The following is a 20,916-nucleotide window of genomic DNA, read 5'->3' as shown; positions in this document are numbered from 1 at the left end:
ATCGTGTCACTGCTCATAATTCTTATTGAATATGAGGTCTGTACTGACCACGCACTGCTGCTGGAATACCGTTCAGCCAAAGGTCAACATTCAGAGAGTACAGGGGCCTGGAGAGAGGGCTTCATCTTCAGAGATATACACTCTGTGGTTTATTTAAGGTGATGTTGGTGCCAGATGGGTGAGGTTTGTCTCACAGACCTCCAAAAAAGAAAGGAGAAAATGACCCTGTAGTAAGCATGGACAGATTATTGAACAGGCCTACCTGGCACAGGCCTGAGAGATCAAAGAGCCTCTATTCTCTCTCAGGCTTCTGGGCCAGAGCCTCTGTATGAAATGACTGTTGATGTTTCCTGTTTGAAAGTCAGAGAGCTCGGTAAAGTTACAAAGTGACGACAAAGAGATAAAAACAACCACAAACACACATAAAATGGGCACAAAATTATCTAAAAAAAAATCACAGAATGACGATGAAGAGAGGAAAAAATGACCACAGTTATTCAGTCTTATGCTCCTTCTCAGCCAGTGCGTCGTCTGGTGTCACCATCCCTGCACACAAGGCATTCTCAGTCCAGGTTTTATCTGAGGCTTTCTGTTAGTGGAACAAGCTCCCAGATATTGACAGAGCAGGAGTGTCCCTCTCTGAGAGCACCTCCTCTCCTGACACCTCTAACATCCTAACATGCTGAAATAGCACTTACTCTGCACTTTCGATGCTTTTCTTTAATTTATCTCCCTGCACTTTGCCTTCTTTAACAGATTTAGGACTTAATTAGTATTTACTCCAGGGTCTGCACTCAAGTGTTACTGTCACTGGTAAGTCATTTTGGATAAGTGTGTCTGCCAAGAGAGTAAATGTAGATGTAAGATTGTTAGAAGAAAATGTGCACATTGTAAACAAACTAAATTGTCTTGAAATGTGAGATTCGTGGTTGAGTTGGAATTTCAGTTAATGTCTAAGCATTAGTTGTTATGTAAGTAGTTGCAGCTGTTTAAATGTCAGTATAAGCTCCTGTAAATAATTATTTGCTAGAAGTATTTTTGTATCTTTATTCTGCTGCCTAACAAAACACCCCCGCCCTCCTCCCCCTCCCCTCCTCCCCCTACCCTCCCCCTCCCTCTCCACTGACTGCTATCTGCTGTAGCAGGTCCATTGTGGCTAGATGAAAATGCCAGGGGACCCACAGAGGAAAGAGGATGTGTCAGCGTGAAATACTATGAGAAGGAAAAGCAAGTCTGAAAATAAGGAAAAAGAGACACCATGCCTGAGGTTTTCCCTTTTTCCAAACATCTGATCCAAACTTGCGTGTGGAATCATGTCAGAGAAATATGGAATTATATCCCTCAACTGTTTACGTAAATGTCCCCTAAATGTTATGTGCCGCCTTAGTGAGTACTATTTGCTTTTGTGGTAAAAACGTGTTTAGGAAAAGAAGGGTTTTGCAGATTTTATCTTTTCTAAATATTCCTTTTCCCTTACGGTAGGAACACAAATGCTGCCGGGGCATGGAGTTTAAACGTATGCGTCATCCACCAGCATCCCCTGATCACATCTACTGTATGTATGAGTGAACCAGGACCCCGTGTAGCATCGGAAGGAGCCATCACATGACGCTGCCTTCCTGTTTGTAAATATGGAACTATCTGTAGGCAGCGAGCTGTTTGATCTCGCTCTTTTTCTGTCCTTCACTGAGCTAATCTTTCTACAGTACACGCAAGCTTTGTTTCATTGTAGCCGGGGGCAGAATGTAAACACTGCCTCTGCCCACAGTGTGTACTGTGTGTGTGTGTGTGTGTGTGTGTGTGTGTGTGTGTGTGTGTGTGTGTGTGTGTGTCTGCATGTTTACTCTTGCTGGCCCTTGTGTGCGTGGGCTGCTTGTTTGGATTGGCTCTCCATAAGGACAGTGTGAATTTACAAGTTTGTTTTTTTGATTCTCCCATGCTCACTCCTGTGTGTGTGTGTGTGTGTGTGTGTGTGTGTGTCTATATGTCTGTTGTTCGTTCCACTGTAACGTGGATGTGTATTATTGGCGCATGTTTGTACTGGCACCCACGCCAGGCCCCCCGGACTAGCGGAAGCTCCCAGGCCAGAGGAAGTGCCGGGCTCCTTTGTGAACAAGGTCCCCCCGGATTAAGCGTATCGCACCCTAAATGCAGGCCCTTTCTGCTGGGGATTATCTAAGGGACAGGGGGGCGCCCACTCCCACTGGGGCCCTGTCACCCAAATTCAACACACCAGCACCAGACCGCTCCCTAGCCCCCTTGCTAGGATACAGGACATGAGGGGAGGCATTGTGCCTCTAGAGACAATGCTAAAGTGATTAGCCTGAGTTATTAAGGAACCATAGAAAATGCATTTTGACATGGAGCTTCAAGTTTATCCAACTCGCTGTTGGACATGGTGAAAATATTCACAAGCATCAGGTTGTTGTGCTCATGTGTTTAGGCATTCTGAATTGGATTTTAAACTATTTAAGCTCGGTTGATTTATTTACAAAATAGTTTTAAATTCATTGCATGTGTGATACTACTGTTAAAGTGGTGTAGACTTCATGAGGATATATGTGGGACTTTAAGGAAAACAGAAGCATGAATGAACTCCTATTAACAGATCTAATTTATGGTTGCTTTCTTTGTGACGATCAGTGACTGAAGTTTGTACACTGACATGGCAGGACCAGAGCCTCAAACAGTAAAACAGCTGTGCAATTTTAAATGTTCTTGAATGTCCCAGTGGTGGACTAAAACCAAGTACATTTACTTGTAGTAGGTGCAATCTTAAAGTACTAGCACCAAGTATTTTTATTTTATGCTACTTTCTAATTCAGAGGGAAATATTGCGCCTGGCACTGCCTTTATCTGACAGATTTAATGCTTTTCAGATTAAGATTTTACATTCACAACAAAACAAAACAAATAAGCGTAGAAAACATGATGTATTGTTAAAGATGAAACCAATAGTTGGCCACCTTTTTGACTTGTGACCCCCCCTTACAAAAAAGCTGTGTCTGACTGGGGCCCCTTGTCAACTTTCAGATGTCGATGAGTTGTTAGCATTTCAACCAAAGAAGCATTTCCCCTCTAACCCTCTCAGATAGTTTGATCAGAATAATTGCTTGAAGCACAAAGAGGAAAAACTCTGGTGGTGATTTTAAATGCTTTTCTTTGTAAAAGAGTGTTTTTTATGTAGGTGAAAGATGTGAACTCATGAGGTTAAACTACATCCCCAAAACATGTTTTGTAGAACAAAGGTTTTGTGGCGATTCATCATTATCAATTCATTGTTTGACTATAAAGGTGAACCAGGGTGCACCGGCATGAGAAAAGAGCCCCCTGGTCTTAAAGTGCTGCTGTGTAGGCATGGAAACACAGACAATGACTGCAGGAAGATAAATGTAGTCATCATATAAAACCCCATCTATGTGTTAGTGCCTCTCTCCCCCCTCCAGGTCTTTACCACATTAATGTCTCTCCTCTGTTTACCTCCTCCCTCGCTCTCCTTCATTGTCTTTTCTCCTGCTCCTCTGGCACAGGCCTGGGCATCTCTTTCTCTCTGAGGCAGTCATACATATTCCCACTGGCATTAGAATACTAATGTGTCAGTGTGAATAGAGTAAAGCTGTTGGGCGGTGGTGGGAGTCCACCCACCTCTCAATATGTGCGCTGTCTCTTCTGGGGAGTCTAAATCTTTTTTCTCTCCCTGCTGCTCTCTCAGCTGCAATCTCATTTAACTCCAACCCCTCTGCCTCGCTCCTGTCCCCTCTACTTTCTGCTAGATGTGGGAAATATATTTTCAGGACACTTAGAACAGGTAGAGGTGAGTGTCGCAACCAGCACCAACCCCCCACCCCCTACACTTCTATCCCTCCCACTCCTGGCCCATGAAAGCCAACGCAGCCAATATTTGCAGAGCTCTAAATCTTCGCCTGTTGAATGCTGCTGTTGTTGTGGAGGGGAGTGCTTGGCATTGTCACGGCAACCTGCTGGGTCTGAGGGGGAGCTGGCCCGTGGAGGAGAACAGAAAAATGTCTCTATAATTAAGATTATAAAAACACTCATATTTATGGCCTGTGCAGGCCACAGAGCTCCAGCAGGGCGAGAGAAGTCGTAGCAGCAAAACTGAATCTTTTTGACGCTGTTATTCCTCACTGTGTCATTAATGGTGTTGTTCAACACACTAGTCGCGCATTTTCTGTGGAATTGCCACACATTTATATGAAATTTTTATAATTGCTTTCACTGTAAAAGTAAGACATATGCAAGTATTCACTCTTGTTTAGTTTCTTTTGTATGCACAAGACGCACCTCAGCCCCAGCCTCTCATTGTCCTCTTTTTTTCACACCTCGTTTCATGCTCTAAATGCAGTTGGCACTCAAATTTAACCAATAAAGAGTACAATCTTACCTCCTAATAGCCTATAATATCTTAATAAGCCATTCTCCCCCACTGGTAACAGTTTTTATGATTAGGTTTAGAGTGAGTACTAATAATGTAGGTTTTTAATTGTCAAAGTGGCTAAAAAGGGTTTTGTTAAACCTTATCATGAGAAATAATACACACAGTATGTGGATTTATGTACTCACAGCAAGCTTGACACATAAACTAATGTTTTCATAAAATTATATTGACGTGAACAGGCTACAAACCTATCAAAATATATAAATCATCAGCGGATTGTTTGTAGCTGTATGTTCTACCCCCAAAGTGTTATACAGCTGTACAGCATCACCTCCCCCCTTTTCTCCCCCCACCTCCCCCAGTTAGAGAATCCTCCACACATGAGCAGCCATTCCTGATTAGCCACACATTCGAGAAATGTCAGAAATGTTTCATGCGCCTCGTCTAAGCTCAACTGGTGCAGTCAGATGTCCGTACAGGACTGATAAAGGCAGAGGGCCGCGGGGCTGAGGGGTTCAGAGGGGAGGCGCTGCATGCCAAGGGGCCACTATTTGGTCTGGATGATGAAACCTCACCCACCTTCTGATGCCCTTCGTAAGTGTGCGTAGAAGACGCAACTGATGTCTTTTTCCTTCCTCGGAGAAATCAGATCGCAGAGCTAAAATCAGTCCGTCATTAAGGACCAGGCCTTCTGAACTCCAGTTGCCCAACAGCGCATGAGACCGTTAAGCCATTTGCAGAAACACTTAACTGCACAAATATTTTTATTTCTGGCAAAAAGTGGGCACAGGCTGTCAAACCCGGGACCCGGGACAACAGTGGGAGAGGGTGCGGCTGCTGGTGGAGCTGCCATGTGTAGATGGATGAGGAAAGGGGGAGGGATGGGGTAGTGGAGCACAATGCTTTTCTGAAATGAAGTCTGGAAAAGACTTCAGTTGGGAAAAAGGTGTAGCAGCATTTTTCATGGATTGCATATACAGTTTATGATGTTATTTAGTAAGTGGTGGTGTGTTTATAGGAGCCACAGTTTAGCATGTAAATACACTGCAAAAGGAGTATAACCCCAGTGAGTTGATTTTATTATTATGTAAAAATTTCTACCAAATAAATGAGAAGATAATGCAGTGAGTGTAGCCTCAGAAATACACTTCAGAATGATGTGAACCCATGCAAATCTATTTCAAATGTCAAGTGCAGTGAGTTCAGGTAACAGCCAATACATCAATATAAACCACAATTGTATTAAATAGTTTGGTTGATGTGGTTTGCTTGGACAGTGTGCGCACAGAGAGAATTCATGTCTGGGTTTTGACTTTGCGGTCGCTACATGGCGCCCGTAAATCGAACCAAATAAGGGCCGTGGCCAGAAATCATGCTCACTCCAAAAGCTGGAGCCTCCAAGCCATACGGAGATAGAAAGAGAGATTCACTGATCCCAGAAATCCCCCGTGGCATGCAGCCTGGCCTGCTCTCATTCAGCCACTGTGGCCGCTGGATCAGGGCCCATCGGTGGCTTGCAGAGCTGATCAGTCTCACAGAACACAAACTGTTCCACAATATTGGGGGTGTTGGATGTGCGTGAGTGTGCAGGCTTAAAGTGCTCTCTGCAGGTTTATTGCTGACTTTGCTGATGCATGATTAGGGATTCACTGACTGTTCCTTCATACCAGCACTCATCCAACTCAAAACGCAGCCACATTAAACTTTGTTCTACCAACTTAGACGTGACTCGAGGTCACTGCTAAACAATGACAGCATGAACCACAGTGTCTCTCAGCAGTGATTGAACAGACGTTTGCTCAGGTCAGCGTATGAGGCCGCAGTGAAGACAGTTGCTGGCAGAGGGGATTTCTCAGAAAATATCCCCCTCGCTGGTTAGCAAGCCACAAATCCCTGCTCTGGCCAGAGGACTTTGCTGAATGTGCAAGAAAAAATAGGGGGTAGCAGATGAGAAAAATGGAAGAAAACAGTGAGCTGCCATACAAATTAAATGCAGATTGTGTATATATGATTTTTATGTCACCAATGAAAGAAAAAAAAAAAGGAAAGGATGAAAAATGGAGAGAAATAAACATCATCGGGCTGGCTGGGCCTCTTGTTTCATTTGGCGAAATGAGGCTCAGCACCATTACAGTCATTAACCAGGAATCCAGAGTTAGGGAAAAGAAAAGCAGGCCTTTCCTTCCTCTTTTCTTCCTCTTTCACTCAGTTTCTCTCACCTTCTACATGCTATACGTTGCTCTTCTTAATATTTCTCATCGTCGTCTTGTCGTCTCACTTGATTCTCACTAGTTTGTTCCCTCCAGCGTCTGTTCCCCCCAAGGGTATTTTGGAGGTAGTCCTAATTCTCTTGCAGGCCCTTAAAGGCCCCCAACGTGCTGCAGAGCAGGGCTGTTTCAGCCTGTTTTGGGGTTAGAATAAATTCTACTGTTGGTATGAGCTCGAGATTCTTAAGTGCACCACTTTGAAAAAGCACTAGATAATTTGGGGTTAGTGTTTAGGAGGCACTCTGGCGGCCAGTACTGTAATATGAAGAATAATATAACAAAAACCTGATCTGCAGTGCTGCGGGAAAGGAAGTGTTTTGGGCTCCGGTCACGTTATTAGTGTTATTCTTCATGAAATGGGTTCCTTTCTGGTGGGAATGAGGAGCCTCAGAGTGAGCCCACGTCGGTCTGTGGCCTCCGGGTTTTACTGTTCAGTAAACAGAGCAGGGAAGAAGATGGTCTACGCCACACATGTAGAGAACCCAAGAAACTTCAGCGCTTGAATCAAAAACGTCTGTGCAGGAAAACTCTGAAAGCCTGGTGCCAGCTTCACCACAAAGGACGCAGCAGTTAGAAGTTTGGAGGGAGGAGATCAGCAACCAGTTGGGTGCAAAGTTGAGAGGTGGATTAATGCTGGAAAACTCTTTTGTGCTCCCTTGGATATACAGAAATTAAAAATCAGCAGTGTAATGCATATTAGGTTAAAGATTTAACATTTGAAATGTAGTTTTATGCACTCGTTTTTTACGTGCAATGCAAAATAATCATAATAGTAATTGCTGTCACTGGATAGACAGACAGATGGAGTGAGATACAGAGAGACAAAGACAGAAGGAGACAGAGATAGTCATGCGTGACCTGTATTATCCCTGGTCACCACACTGGAACCAGGTTGTCGTTGCTGTGGAAATTACCATCACAAACTAGACACTGATACTCACTCTCACTCACAGGGAAAGACATATTCATTATCCTTTTAAGATAACACCCCATGTGGCTCTTCCAAAGTACATTTTTCTTGCTGTGGTTTTTCCACTGCATTAACCTGTGTGTGTGTGTGTGTATGTGTGTGTGTGTGTCTGAGGCTGCCCTTTCAGATTATCTCATCTTCTGACAGAAAGCCTCCTCTCTCCCTCCCATAAGTTTCCTCTTAATTCTCCTTTTAGTTCTTTAATGCAGCTGGCTTCATCAGGGCGAGCTGAGTTCCTGGCCCGCTAAGGCGACTTTCCATCACAGTGATGTGTGTATGGAGACAGGACCGGCCTCCACTGGCTGGGGCACCCACCCCCCAGCACTCAACCTAGGGGTGAGGTATGGGGCTGTGGTCAGGTACCTGAATGCTGCACGGTGCAGTCCTGGACAGATGGAGAGATGCAGAACATTTCTTGTAAGGTTATCCTTTTGGGAACAAAGTGAGATTGAAATATCAGTGGTCATGCAGTTCTAAATAAAACACTGAACACGATTTTTCCTTGAACTGGAAATTATAATAAGGTAACCTGACCACAACATAAACAAAAAACAGTTCATTTCCAGAAAAATGTTGCCAATGCTCTGGGAACTATAAATGCATCTTGGAACTGCGAGCTGCATCAGCCACCGGGTTCTTACTTTTTTATTGTTATAGTTCAATAAAACCTACACACATCAGTGACAACAACATATTTTATTGCATGCTAGACAATACTAAAGATTATCTTATGGACCTGGAAGTAGTTTACTGGCAGTAAACCAAGGTCAAGTAAGATCAGTAGTTAAGTAAACTACCATTGTAAAATATCATCAGTGCAGAAAGTTTAAAATGAAGTAAGTTAAAGGGTTGAGAAGTGGTGTTTGAGACAGAGATGTCTCTGTTCCAAAGTCCAGACTTAGTAAAGAAAGTAAATAGCTCAATTACTGAACTGGCCTCTCAGCAAATCACCAGAACTCATCCAGAAGAAGACAGTCTGTGGTGGCAATGGGCAACTGCTTGGAATGAGCTTCCACTCGCTTGAGCCATTACTGAAAATGAGATCACTTTTTCATCCAACTTGTGCGCCTTAATAAGAAGTGAAAAGTTTAAAAACACATCAGAGCCTGATACTCAGTAGCCAAATTGGTCCCAAATACCAAATACTGTGATGTTGTCGGACAGAGGACTGTGCTCCGAGGCTCCTGCCAGGAGCATCTGTGTCATTGTGCCAGGGGGAGGGTGGCATCAGTGTCAACCTTTTCACACCGCCCACGTCCCTTGTGGGCAGATTTAGCATGGTGCATTCTTCCTTTTCAAAGAGTCTGGAGGGCCAGAGGAAAAGACAGAAAGATACGCTATTCATGACTGGACAAGGTGGAGTCACTGGGCACCGTGCCCACATTCTCTCCCCCTCCCGCCTCCCCCACTGGTGCACTGACGAGCGGCAAGAGCTGTGAGGCTGATGCTTTTGTCAGTCATATTAATGAGTGGCAGGTCAGACTGAATGATTCTTAATGTGTGCGTTTTTTGTGGGGGAGGATGTAGTTGGAGTGGGCGTGAGCGTCAGGGTGTGGGGTGACGGGTGTTGTCAGTCAGAGGGGCTGACAGAGAGGCGGGCTGTGGGAACGGGTGACACAGGCCATCCGGGGCCTTCATGGGCTAACATGGGGGCCTATTATGGGTTTATCAAACTGCTGACCCCCCATCACCCTGTGCACAGGAAACGCTCTGGCACATGAATGGAGAGATCATGTCAATGAGGAGGATGGGGCCTGGGACAAGAGGCAGGGTGGGGGTGAGTCATGTGGAGAGGGGAAGATGAGCAAGGGGGGGATTGTGGGTGAACTTGGAGGGTTGAGATGGAGATTGAGAGATAATCTATATGTTACCTTTGCAGAGAGGCAGGCTAACTGACACAAATAAATCTGCTATGTCATGTTTAAATGTTTCCTGAGACAAGTCAAGTCACCTTGGTGCTGCAGTGTAAAACTGCGTGAGTGCATTTATGTACCAGTCCTTTTAAAACAGCCTTTTGTCGTCCCCCCCCCTCTCTCCCTCTGCCCAGCAGCTAAGTACAGTATTGGTAAACAGATCATGTAGCATTGCAGCAGTGAAACGAGCCGACGCAGACAGATGATAAGAAGGATGGCAGAAGTTAGCGAGGGGGAGGGGGAGTTTTGTCAGGAGAAGGGCAGAGAATGAGGGCGTTTTTGAAGAGTTCCAGAAAAGTGTGTGATTTAAGGGAAATGATGATGTTACATGTAATGCAGCGTGTCAAGTGAGAGGTCTGTGCTTGTCAAATTAGAACATCTGCAATATCAGGCATCTTAATCCATATCTCCCTCTATGGCTCATCCCTCCAAAGATCTATTGACTGTAAATCCATTATCCTCCTTTTTATCAACCGTCCATGTGGGAGTTATACAAAATATACTGTATCTCACCATGAGACAGATATGTGAGAGAATAACATAAGAAGTCACTGTGGAGCTCAGCATCAATCTCCCTTTCAAAGCATATGGCGCTGAACACATTTATATGAAGTTGACCTGTGACCTCTATAACTGAGTTTAAGGGCAGTGAAAGTGAGCCGCCCTGGTTCTCCCTCTCTCCTCTCCTCTTGGTCCAAGCTGGGCTGTCTGGATTTAAGGCCAGGGCCCCCTGTACTCTGCGTCTGGGTGTCTGGGTTCGGGCGTCCTCCTCTATCCAGGCTGGCTTATTTATGACCTGAGCCGAGCCCGGTCCAACAGCCAGAGACAGAGAGGAGAGGAGGGATCGAGCGCTGCACAACCCCGCACATTCCTACGCACACAAGACCTGACTGACACACATTCGTATAAAACACACACAGACACACCACAGATAAGGAGGTGGAAATATCTCCCATGATCTCATATCACACACTGTGAGTACTAGGCTGTAGAGTCAGCCACTTCCCCTCCCTTCTAATATCTCCACAGTCTTCTATAGTGTGCTTTAATTCTTGCAAGGTTGTGTATGTTTAGTTTGGGAGAAAGCTCTCATTTCACACTCTGATTTCAGGAGGGGTGGCTGCAGGGTGAATCCTGTGCCGTGTGTTTGGGGTGTTAACCGTTTGATACCCCGTGCTGCTACCATTTTCTGCACCAACTGATTTGACCTTTGAGATGCTCAGATGGAGCGTTTGAGCTCGGTGCTTTAGGTTATGGGAGCAGATGGACTGTAGATGCTGATGGTACACAGATTTTCTGTTTTTTGTGCTCAGTCCTGCTCCGTCTCCTTGCTGTGACGTACTGAGGCCTCTCTGTAGTCAGTTTGGATTACAGAGAATACACTTGAAAAACTGTGGTGCTCTTATGCATTCTTTATTTTTTCCCTCCCTGCTGTCTGTTCACCTTTTCCCCCATATGTAAAGACTCAGCGCTGTCTTACATCACTGCTCAGTCATCTCTGTGTCAGTGAACTCTTAAATACCAAAGAGGTTGTATAGTATATGGTGAACATAGAAATGAAAGGATGTCTGTGCTTTTCAGTGGCTTCAAAACATCTCCGCAGCAAAGCTGTGGCTGCTGCTGCTGATTTTCTGTGGTGGACATGGAAAAGAGAAGGGATGGGTAAGAGAGTGCTTCACTGCACCTCGCTTCTTTTTTTTTTTTTCAAATTTGCTCTTCCTTTTTTGTGGTTAAATGCCGCGGAAAATTGGACGGCCTGGCAAAGCAGAGGTGGATGTTTTCCCCGAAGCAGAGTGCGGATGGAGCACATTCCAGAGGAAAGCTGTGTAAATCCCTCCATTGATTTGGTGCGAAACCCTACTGACCTCTGGAATACATTAGCAGATTAGCCATGGAGGCCGTGTGCACACAGCTCTTTTAGCTCAGCTGCCGGCCTATTCAGACTCCACGCCAGCAGCAGTCTGCCCGTGGCCCCCCAAACACAGAGCCCAGATACCAGGGGCAGATGGGCCCACACCCACTCTTATACTCTCAAAACCCAATTACAACTCTGTGTGTATGCACTTGTAGTTGCGTACATATTGTTTGCTTCATATATCTCTTGGAGTGGTGCAGCATACTGTTGGCATTGTTACTCAATTTTTTAAAAGTGCAGAGGTTTTAATACTCCTTAACCTTCACCCAATTTCTCTATTGATTTGCAAATGTACCTCTGCTGTATTACATCATACAGTTTGACAAAAACAAAAAAGACACAGGGTAAGTCGTGAAAGCCAGGTCAGTACTACCTCAGTTGTCTGTGCTTGATTATTTGTGATGGGCTGCGGAGACAGAAATAGATACAAAATAATAAGTAAATGGGACTTACTTAGCTCTAATATAATCCATAAATGGTTTCCAATTTTGTCAAAGTCATCAGAGGGGCCATGTATTATGAATCTCAATTTCTCAAGTTTGAGAAACTGCTTCACCTCCCTGAGCCACAGAGTCCGGCTCGGTGGATGAGGAGTCTTCCAGTAAAGAAGGATCAATCTCTGTGCTGACGACGCGAGTTTAGTTCCAGAGAGATTATTATTGTTCTCTCCTGCTGCGCCAAAAATCACTGTCATGAAATCCGTATAACTGGACAGATTAATGTGCTAGAGAGCAGGTGAGAGTCTGCATCTGTCACAGGTAGAATCTACTTTTTAGAGAGTTGGACTTTAGAGAAATGGAGGCGTTGAAAGCAAAGTGAATAGAATGATGCCTGATGCCGTGTGCACCCTATCCACCACTCCACCCCCAAATCCCCCTCCCATGCAGACCACAGATTCTCCAGTGATTAGGTTTGTAAATTACACAAGAAATTATAAGTAAAAGATATTCCACTGCCTTTTTGAAGGCTCAGAGGAGAACAGAGATTCCATGGGTGGTTTCAGGCAAATTGGGAAAGGAAGTTGTATTGGCTTTAATATAAATATGAACCTGGAGGAATCTGAAATAGTGAAGTTTATTTCACAGTTGCTCAATGATAGGAAACATTATATCTATTAAAGCCTTCATGTTTTCTATGTCGTTCTGTTTCCAAATAGCAAGAGAGTCATCTGTGATGGATGGGGAGAAGAGGTGGCTTTTTCCATCCGTAGTAAACCATGTCCTCAAAGACTGCGTTACAGTGGGATTGTTTTTAGTTTTAACATGGTCCCTCACTTGGTCTTGACAGCTGCAAATAAGCTTTCCTGATTCTAGGTCTCTTCTTGTTCCAAGTGAAACTTGAAATTATTAGGGATGATTATGTTTTAACATAGACTTACATGAAAGCTGAGAACCTCTAACTATGACTGTTTAATGGATGAATAGTGTCTTAGCATTACTGATAGCAGACCCTGAGTGTGAATCATGATGCCAGTTTTCCATTGTATTGCAGCCTTTGGACATGTGCTTTTCATAACATTGTAAGCTCACATCAAAGCCAACAGAGTGTTAATGGATTGAGCAAGTGGCCATTGACCTGGTATTGTGCGTATGTGTGTTTGGATGCGTGCGTCTTGTTTGGGGTGAGGGGTGGTGCTCTGGGTCAGGGGGAACAGGCATCATGGTCACAGACTGCAAGACCCACCAGGACCCCTGTGCCCCCCTCAGAGGGGACACATGGCCCCAACACCCCCCGACAGACCCCCACACCACAGGCAGACAGTTCACCCACCGGCCAAGCAGCCTGACACCCAGATGGTGGCTCACTCGCTCGCTGTCCGTCTTCTATCCTGAGACAGAAGAAATGAAATGAAAGTCATCTGTCATCAGTCTTGTCTGTTTTCACTGATGAGTGAAGGCTCATCTCTGGATATAAGAAAGCTCAGCTCATTCTGTTCTGCTCTCCTCCTGACTCCTATTCCTCTCCACTGTATTCTGCCTTGGTTCACTCTAACCTATTTCTACTCTTCTGTACTCTACCACTCTATTTAGTCCCTCCTCTATACTTGACTGTACTCTGCTCCTCTCTACTCGACTCCTCTGCTCTCTACTTGTCTCGACTGGACTCATCTCACAGTGGCTACTATTGGCTGGCTAGTACTCTATTCTACTCTACTCTGCTCTTCTTGACTCCACTCCTCTTTACCCTGTTCTACTGTACTTGATTCTAATCTTCCCAGCTGCACTCTTCTCTGTTTTACTCTGATCCTGCTGAATCATATTTCACTGTACTATACTCTGAATTATTCTTATTCATACTCTTTGTACTTTACAGTACTGTACTGGAGAAAAATGTGCACCCAGACACTTATCATAAAGAAAATGTAAAACATGTGTCTAACAATAACTATAACAACAAAGCTACACATCCTCTCTGTTCAGGATCATTGTGGGCGGCCGACAGTCACCGCTGACCACAGGAAAAATGTTACAGATGGGACAATTTGCTTGTGTTCATCTCTGTGCTGTTGCAGTCGAGTAAACAACATCTCTGTCTAGACTGGCCAGGGGCTGTGACGGTTGAATACAGAGGACATCCAGAGAAATACACATGGCACACATGCTGCCACCACCACATACACTACTGGTGTGAGAGAGCGTGATGAGGAGGAGGTTTACCACTGAGTGATTTGTTGCTGCTAAACATAATTTCTGCTCAATCACATTTTCTTCACTTGTGTTATGACAAGTGAAAAAATCTGCCTGAGCTCAGAAGATAAATTAAAAAAGCTATCAAACATTTGGTTCAATTACATGTTGAATTATCGTGGTTTAAAATGTGTTATAGTGCAATATTTTAAAGAACATAGTTTTTGAATAAATAATATTTGCTTGAGTTACTGTACAGATAAAGTACTGCATGGCTAAAAACATGTTACTCACCTGGTAAATATTTGATCAGTTCCTCATATTCTGTGGGAACTTCCTGTTAAATTTAACTAAAGGTTAAAGACTTTCTCTAGTCACTGTTTGCACTTGTAGGGAGTTTGGTTGAGAAGCTGCCCTGTTTGTCATTCCATGTGTGAGTGAATTCCTCCTTTTTCCCTGAAAGAGTTTCCCACCCTCCAGCTCTCTGCACCCTGGTTAATGTTTACACCCTGATTGATTTGGCTCTTCTGAGTAATGCTAGACAAACAACAACTGATCAGCACTATTAGCACATCGAGCCTCAGAAGTGGCTGCGCTCTGCTAGAGAACAATTTGGCCCCACGGTTGGAAAGCAAAACAGAGGGCCCAAAGGTGCCATGTTTTCACGCCATCTTTGATTTATGCCTTGTCTCCAGCTGAACCTTGGGTCATGTTCCTTTTTCTCTCTTCTTCTCTCTTTTCTCCCAGCCTTCCCTCCTCCCTCCTGTTTCCATTTCATTCCTATTTCTCTACCTATTTGTATTCTTCCCTTTGCTCCTATTTCCCTCCATTTCCCACCCTGCCGTTTTGTCTACTTTTTAAGTGCTTCAGAAAGTTCTCCTCACACTTGTACAAAACCTCCTAAGTGCTGCATTTAAGAAGGGGTGTGAAACTTAAACTGCGACCCCCTCCCCTCAGCCCACCTCTGCCTTTTTTTCTTTGCTTCAGGGTCAGAGGTCACCAGCCTACTATTCCTCAAACTATCAGCCCCTCTGACAGGACCATATTGATTGTCAGACTCATTGTAACCTTTCAGAATAACAGCAGCCATATCGCAAGTTATTAATTGTGGGTTTTTCCTCTGTGGCGACGCAGCACGACGTCATAACGTGGAAGGAAATATTAAAATGGCTTTTGAACAGATATGACAGATAGTGGATTTATATCCATGACATTTATATACATGACAATAGCTTCCCCTCCCCTTTGGCCCTTTCCTTCTAGTCTCTCTACCCTGTGCCCTCTTTCTCTTCTCTCTGTCCCCTGCTAAATGTCCCCTTCTGCCCCCTCTCTTCTTCCAAGTCTCCACCTCTCCACCCCCACCCCTAAGTGTTCTGTGAGGGATCATGGGTAGTGTGTAGCATGGCCAGTTGTTTGTTGTCACTGTGAATTACGGTGACACACTAAAGCAGTGACAGCTCGTGCTGGGTAGCACAGGCTGGGGTGGAGATGGGTGTTTTCTGTGTTGTTTTGAGTGGGGGGAGCTTTCTCCTGCAACTTTACCCAAGCTTAAATGTGCAGCCAGGGGAAGAGACAGGGGAGGGGCGTTAAGTGAGAACATCAGGATTCTCAGGGATCAGTTTACAAGGTGTGTCTCTTTGACTTTCACTGTTACAGTAATTACAAGCTGAGGTTTTCCCACACTGCTGCTATGCACCAGTTGTACACTTAATTACAGCAAACACTGTGATTCCACAGGATGATAGATTATTTGTGGCTTTTCTAGGCTGACAAGATATATCGTCTTGTTCCAAGAATCCCCATTCTGTTACAGGTTATTAATATTTACCTTTTTAACTGTGGTATGTGTAGTAGGCTACATATAGTAGGTAATAAAAAACCTTTAGTGAAATCCTATCATATGTTTATGTATAACTGTGTGTGTATGTGTGTGCTTTTAACCCAAACTAAATTTTACCACTTTCTAATAACACATTCTTTATTTTTTTTAAAGGTTTATCTTATAACTAAGGCTTTATTAATGATTAATAAATAGTTTACAGATCAATAATAAGCCATTAGTAGCTCATTAAAGATACATTAAACCACTTACTTTCTTTACTTTCTGTAAAACATCTGACTAATCATCTTTAAAATGTATTTTATTTATTAACAACTTAACTGCAGACTTGATGAATTATTAGAATGTGACAAACCAGTGAGCCTTTTATAATGACTTAATATTTACTAATGCAGAACTGGCGGAGACACCAATAAAGAATTCTTATATTCAATCAAGTCTGAAGTTGTTATAACTGAAGTTATAAGTTCATATGAGTAAACTTTATAAAACTTTTTCAGAGGCCTAGTGGTTAAATGCTTCATTGGAGGGGTCATCCTGAATAATTCATCAGCTGGCTGCTCTGTAAGGCATTAAAAAATGAATTGGAAATATCCTTATAAGGCATACCTCATTAGTGGAAAAACTAAACTAAACTAAACTAAACTAAACTAAACCCTTCACTTAGAAACATTACAACATCTCGGCACACAGATGTAGTTCTCTGCTGCTCTTTAATCATATTGTGCTTTTCAACACAAACCACATTTACAGTTCCATCATTCTTTGCTGAAACGCTGCTCTGTTGGAACAGCTCTGTGTGTTGGCCTCAGCCCATTTTTCCAGAGTGATTTGATCATGATTGATGGAATATGCACTAACGGAGCACCCAAACTGCTAAGTGCTTTGAAAGGAAGTGTAGCGTTCAGCTTGATTAATTTATTTGTACGGTGCAGTTTTTCAGTGAGAATGAAAGAAGTGTACATTAGCCACCACATGTTCAGGCATAAACGTCTGTTTACGTGAAGACAGAATTGTAAAGAGTTTTCCTGGCAAGTCTCCAAGGTTGGTGTGGGCATAATCTTTTATATAAATGAATTAGTCAATAGCTCTTTTGTCTTGAGGTGCATTCAGTTCTGCAGAGGAGTCTATCCAGGTGCCTTCATAAGTACTTGGTTATTTTATAGGCCTAGTAGGAGTTTTTAATCTGCCCTGCTTTGCACAGCTCAGGGTTTCTGCCATTGCTGTGGGCAAGAGGGCGGGAGAAATAGAAACCGGTAGATGCTGAGAGATGGGTTTTTCAGGGGGATGCCATTGCTCAACAGCATGATTAGGACTTGCAAGCACAGAACGATGTGGTAGACAACAGTGTAAATCTGCCAGTCTGTGCTCCGGAGGTGGGCATGCTGCAACCTGAAGCCTTGAGTCAAGCCAGCTTGCTCACAGTCACTGCTCTGTTACTGAGCACAGAAAACCATGTAAACAGTGGAGGAAAACAGCATGCACAAATGCACGCAGAAAAAAAAAATAGTGAAAATCTAAGTTTGTACTTTTTAAAGTTGTGTTTTAAGAGCTGTGGTACTGTCATGTGTACGCAAGGGTTATTTGTCAGGATGCAGGGTGTAGACATGTTTAATAAGTCTGTCACTCTCCTTCGTTCCTTGTATCTATCTCTCTGGATGTAGTGCAGAGGCTGCTCGAGGGGGGTCAGAGGTCAGGGCCCTGGTGAGGAGGTTACTCCTCTGGAGACCGTTCAGCTCAAATTAGGCCTCAGATTGCTGTTCACGGTCAAAATAGTTAACCTCTGCTCACCTCATCGTCCCTTAAGAAAACATATGCTTTACCTCAGTGCCTCAGACTCGTTTTAACTAACTCTGTCACCCGCACAAGGACACATGTCTAAACACCTCCTGAATAAACAGTTACGTTCAGATACCCTTATTAGCACAGAGCACAACAAGTCATGCATATTTTCAAAATAGTTATGAACTCCACTGAAGCTGCAGTTGTTAGATGCAACTAACAGGAGCAAATAAAACATGTTGGAGCCGTACTGTTTACTGCTCCCATAACTTACACTATCTTTTGCTCCTGCCACTGGACAGAGCAGTGATAAGGGACACAGAGAAACAATAAACAGAGTTAAATGTGGGAGCAGGGAATGGAAAACAGCACCAAGCCAAGGTCAAGTCTATAACTGCTGCCCTATAGAGTGATTTAGGTGCTGTGGCCGGGGGGCTTGTCCAATAGCAGCTCAGCAGAGTGAGTTAGGGTGGGATGGTAGAGGTGTTGAGAGCCTTGGTGGTAATGACTTGCTGATGACATCAGGACATAGAGCAGAGTCTTTTCTCAGCCTGGGGGTGAAAGGTCAGACAGCCCATTCACCGACCTTGTGATTTATTCTCGTGGCCTCCCTCGATCTATTAACACAATGAATGTTATATGTATTCAAGGAATGCATGACTCTCTGAGGTGGGCACTCCAGAGAGACCCTGCATACTTTCTGCTTGTATCTTCAGCCCTTTTTATTCCTTACTTTATCACTGTAGGCGACAGTGTACATTTAGTAAAGATCAGCCAGATGACAGGCTGTGCTCATCTTCTAATGGTGCAAAGACTCACAATAGAAAACACCTGCCTTCAGAATGTGAAGTGAAAGTCTTTCAGAAGCCCCACTGCCTTAAAAGAGAGTCCATGAGGACATCCTCAAAGATAGCATCAGTTCTCTTCATAGCAGCGGATAGTGCTGCTGGTAAGAGCAGTAGATTACAACCACGACAAAGCGCACATCCTGTGAGCTGTCACTCAGAGCTGCTGTTTGTTCGGTGGAAAGGTTTGGCTCTGTACACTGAGAAATATTTAACCTGACTTCCTGCTGCTCCGGGCAGAGGAGCTGTAAGGATCACTGCATTCAGCGCTAATATCTAACTCCCTCCGACTATGCCAGGGGAAGCAGTAAATTATGTACATTTTGAACAAGTAATCCAATCTGACACTGACCATTTAAATTTTATTCTAAAAATGTATTTCAGTGGTGAGAGTAACTTCTCTCCAACTTTTTTGAATAAGGGATTTTTGGAAATAGGCTTATTCACTCTGTGTTGGATGAAAAGACTCTCTGCGCCTTTAATACGAAGCTACAGCTATCAGTCAGTCACCTTAGCTGGCTGAGCTTAACAGCTACAATCGAGGTGTAAAAAAGTATCATCTGCCAATTTACTCTGGTTTATGTGCCAGACTATTTTTTTCCAGGCACAGAAACTTCCTGGAATCCCTGCTGGTTGGTGGAAACCGCACAGATCCAAGAAATAGTCCGTCAGATAACCTCAGGTAAAATACTGGTTGGTGATTTCACACCTGAGTTTTAGTTTAGAACTGCCTCTACATTACCCATGGATAGTTGTAAATGCTAAGCTATGCTAATGGTTGATGGCTGTAGATTCATTCAGATGTGAGAGTGGTATCAGTCTTTGTCAGTGTATTTCCCAAAATGATTAACTTGTGTTTTGCAAATGTGCTTACAAATGAAAAGAATGAGTCCGTTTAGGTGTCTGTTTGTTGTCCAACAGTAACAAAAGTTACGTGTAGATTTACTTTAATAAATAATTTCGTGGTTATTGTCACTGAATCTCAGAAAATTGTTTTGACGCGGCAGCGGGAACAAATTAACTGAGCTCACTTTTCACTTCTGAAAGATTAAAAAAAAGATTCTGAAAGACTTTCTATAGCGACACGAGGACTAAGTTATGATCTTTTCTGTCCAAACGCTTTACTGCTGGTAGTAACATTGAGCCTGAGCCCTGAGTCACTGTGATCTAATGAATCTCTGGCTTTGCAATGACGTGAGTCTTACAACTCATAGAGTCAGGATGTGTAGGTTTACTACTGAGAGATATTGAGCTGTTGTATTTAACTCTTGAAGAACTGTCAGCTCGAGGAGAAAAACAAACCAAACTTCAACAGTGTCAGCACAGGCTGAAGTCCTGACTTGCAAAGTATGAGTCATACCCAGAATGACTGAGGTGACCTGTTCTCTGAACCAAATGAGCTGTGTAATGTGTTTGTATCTATGTGTGTGTGTGCATAATGCTCGTGTGCTGTGTGACTGTTGGACCGTGGAAAAAAGGGGAAAAAGAAGGGTGAAAATAGAGGGACATAGACAAAGACAGAGAGTGAAGAAGTGAGAGAGAAATCCTTGTCGAATTTTGAAATGCCAGGAAAAAGCTCCATTCATTCTTCATTTTATATAGAGGTATAAAGTTGTCAGTTCCACTCAGCATTTCTCTGTGTTTCTCTCTGGAAAGAATCCTGTGTTATTTTTATTAGGAGTAATGGTGCCAGTCAGGTGGGAGGGGAAGCAGACATTTTGATCAGGAGTTATACTGCAACACTGCAGCATGCCTCATGTTCCTGCTTCATGTGCTGCTGTTTGCTGTTTCTCATTGCAGCTTGGGGGAGTTGAAACTACCAAACTCCCAGTTTCAAGCTGGAAACATCAACTTCCCTCCTTCTCCTCCTTCAGCTGAGCTCCACTGCAAGCTCAATCTGCAGGCATCCCAGCTATTTCAAACACTCTGAAGTACTGAGGTGGAAACATGTGAGGAATCTGGATGATTGACCCTCCACTCCCCCTCCATCCACTCCCTCTATCCCTGCTCTCTGTTACCTGCTGAGGGGGAGGAGAGGACAGCAGAGGCCTGGTTGTCTGGACGAGGTTATTATGGCATATCAGTGACACTGAGGAGGAAGACCCGCTGACTTATGAGTGATGCCTCCTGGGCTAAAAGCAGAGGGACTCTGCTGTGCGAGATGGCTCATGTCAGCTGGAGTGGGATGGTTCAGCAGTAAGAGCTGGCCTCCTGGATGGAGGAGATGTCCCGAGTGCCCACATGATGAGAATAAGAGCTTTAACTCAGAAGACTTTGCGGTTTTCAAAGCCATTTCTTGTATTCACACTACTGATCTCTGTTCCTGTCTAATCAAACACCTAAACTCTCCTCTCACACTTT

The sequence above is a fragment of the Lates calcarifer genome, linkage group LG16_LG22 (genome assembly GCF_001640805.2).
Source record: "Lates calcarifer isolate ASB-BC8 linkage group LG16_LG22, TLL_Latcal_v3, whole genome shotgun sequence".
NCBI classification, from domain to species: Eukaryota; Metazoa; Chordata; class Actinopteri; family Centropomidae; genus Lates; species Lates calcarifer.
The sequence above is the reverse complement of the archived record's forward strand: the minus strand, read 5'-3'. Positions refer to the sequence as shown.